Consider the following 3,012-nt stretch of genomic DNA (forward strand, 5'->3'; position numbering starts at 1 on the left):
TGTCCGAAACCTTCCAAGCGAACGCTCCTTTATGCTCCTTGAGAACTCCCAAGAGTTTACTCTCCATATCATCTGTCAAAGAAGAGGAAATAATAACAGGCAATTTATTACTTTCTCCTAGATATACGTACTTGAGATCTGGAGGTAATGGTTTGAGCTCCAAAGTAGGTGGCTCCTCTAGGCTTGACTTTTGAGGCATTAAATCTTTTCTGTCTCCCAATTCATCTAGTCTAAGCCTCACTTGCTTTCTCCAAAGTGGAATGGCATTCAAATGAGCTACCATCTCCATCTTTTCCTCGTCTAGCTCGTCCTTCTGCTTTTCAGTGGTGAGAGTGGCCTCCAATGGTTCTTTCAATCCATCCTGCACAAAATCACAAACAAGCGAATCCAAGACATCAATACGAAAGCAACTATCATTGTGCATTGTGTGCTTGAGAGTATTGAAAACATCAAAAATAATTTCTTCTTCTCCAACTCTCAGTCTCAATTTCCCTTCCTCAACATGAATCAGTGCTTTCTCTGTAGCCAGAAAAGGTCTCCCTAGGATTAAAGGCATCTCTAAATCTTCCTCCATGTCAAGTACCACAAAGTCTGCAGGAAAAATAAACTTATCCACTTTCACCAGAACATCTTCGATAATCCCACATGGATACTTGACAGATCTGTCAGCCAGCTGCAACGACATCCTAGTTGGCTTGGGTTCACCTAATCCCAGTCTCCTAAACACAGAAAAAGGCATCAGATTAATACTCGCACCAAGATCACATAATGCTTTATGAAAATTAATGTCACTAATAATGCAAGGTATCGAGAAACTCCCTGGATCTTTTTGCTTCGGAGGCATCTTGTTTTGAACTAAAGCGGAGCAATTTTTGGTCAAATTCACCGTCATATAATCTTCTAGCTTCCGCTTATTTGCTAAGATATCTTTCAAAAATTTTGCATAACTTGGCATATTCAATAAAGCATCAGCAAAAGGAATGTTAATATGCAATTTTTTAAATATCTCAAGAAATTTACCAAATTGTGCATCTAATTTAGCTTTCTTCATTGCTTCAGGAAAAGGTGGAGGGATAACAATTTTATTCTGTGCAATAGGTGTAGATGTAGAGTTAGAAGACTTACCTCCTCGATTTTTCACCTCATCCTCACCGTGCTTGGTCTTTTCCTCATTAGACCCGAGTGTTTTTCCACTACGCAATTCCACCGCCTTCACATGTTCTCTTGGGTTAGTTTCCGTGTTGCTTGGTAAAGTTCCTTGCCCCCTATTAGCAATCAACTTAGCCAATTGTCCAATTTGATTCTCTAACCCCTTTATGGATGCATCTTGGTTCTGAAATCTCGTCTCTGTTGCAGAAATAAATTTAGTCATCATTTGCTCTAAATTGGACTTCTCCTCCCGAGACGGTTCTGGCTTGAATCCTTGGTGCATCACATATGGTGGACCTCTTTGTTGGCGATGTTGGTTGTTTTGACCTCCCCATGAAAAGTTTGGGTGATTCCTCCATCCCGAATTATATGTGTTCGAGTAAGGGTCATTTCTAGGACGGTTCTGGAATCCCACTTGTTTTACCGGTGCTCCCTCAGGCACATAGAATGGGTTGCCATCTTGGCTATCCTGCACATCATGCTCACCCCCACACTTATCACAGAAAATTTCTTGCAGACGCATAGCCGACCCACTCATGCTCATCCCATCAATCTTTCTATTCAAAGCCTCTAACTGTGCTGAAACCGCCGACAAATCATTAACTTGATTAACTCCAGCACCTCGTCTCTGCCTATCAGACTGAGGATGATAGCTACTAGCAGCCATCTCCTCCAATAACTCATATCCTTCCTCCGTCGTCTTTCTCAGTATGTTACCACAGGCAGCAGCATCTATCATAGTACGGTTAGGAGTAAGCAGACCGTAGTAGAAAGTTTGAACAACTAACCCAAGAGGCAGCTCATGGTGTGGACATCTCCTCAACAAGTCCTTGTTGCGCTCCCATGCCTCGTAAAGTGACTCTTGCTCATATTGAGCAAAAGTAGTAATGTCGGCTCTGAGCTTCATACTCTTCGACGGAGGAAAGTACTTGATCAGGAACGCCTTTGCCATATCTTCCCATGTAGTAATAGACCCTACAGGCAAACAGTTTAACCACGACTTAGCTTTATCTCTCAGTGAAAATGGAAATAAACGCAAACGAATAGCGTCATCAGACACGCCATTAAACTTAAAAGTCTCACAAATTTCAAGAAAGTCAGCTATATGAGAATTAGGGTCGTCAAGTGCACTTCCCCCAAATTGGACAGTGTTCTGAATCATCTGAATGATAGCTGGCTTGATCTCAAACTGATTAGCTCGGATGACTGGTCTTACGATGCTTGGACGTGCTCCATCAAGAGACGGCTGTGCATAATCCAACATCGGTATACGCCTTGGCTCCTCTCTTTGTTGATCGCCTTCCATTCTTTCCTTCGCTCTTTGCTGATGTAGTCGACGTCTAGCTGTGCGTTCGATCTCGGGGTCAAAAGGCTCAAGCTTAAACTCGAGTGATCTTCGCATGCACCAAGAGAAAAATCTGCAACACAATGAGAGTATCAAATAACAATAAAATAAATAATACTAAAGAATTTAACTGAAAATAAAAAATTGTGAATCAACAGTCCCCGGCAACGGCGCCAAAAACTTGATCGAGCAAAACTTGTACAGTGAATAATCCCAAAATTTATTTTATAAATGAAAGCTCGATTTAAATATCGCAAGTGCACGATAGTCAAGTTATAATAAACGTAAGTAAATACAAGTATCGTTCCACAAGGACTGCGTTACACTATTTTTATTTTCAATTAAAATTTCTTTAGCAACGATAAATTGACTTGATGATTAAACTAATGTAAAGTAAACAATTAAAATAATTAAAATGCAAAGAAAACGTTTTCAAGAACGCAATGATTAATTTGGATGAAATCAAATGAGAAATGAATTTGTTGGGAATTATCAGTTCACCTACCGCTCGTGTTTAA

At 40.5% G+C, this 3,012-nt stretch overlaps 1 non-coding gene across 1 annotated transcript; it reads left to right on the top strand.

The window, feature by feature from the left end:
- The first annotated feature begins 1,946 nt into the window (after positions 1 to 1,946).
- On the top strand, positions 1,947 to 2,053 carry LOC142521564 (small nucleolar RNA R71). Its single transcript, XR_012814271.1, has one exon. It is a non-coding gene; the product is annotated as a small nucleolar RNA R71 (small nucleolar RNA).
- Positions 2,054 to 3,012: the final 959 nt, after the last annotated feature.

This window comes from Primulina tabacum, chromosome 12 (genome assembly GCF_025594145.1).
Source record: "Primulina tabacum isolate GXHZ01 chromosome 12, ASM2559414v2, whole genome shotgun sequence".
Lineage (NCBI taxonomy): Eukaryota > Viridiplantae > Streptophyta > Magnoliopsida > Lamiales > Gesneriaceae > Primulina > Primulina tabacum.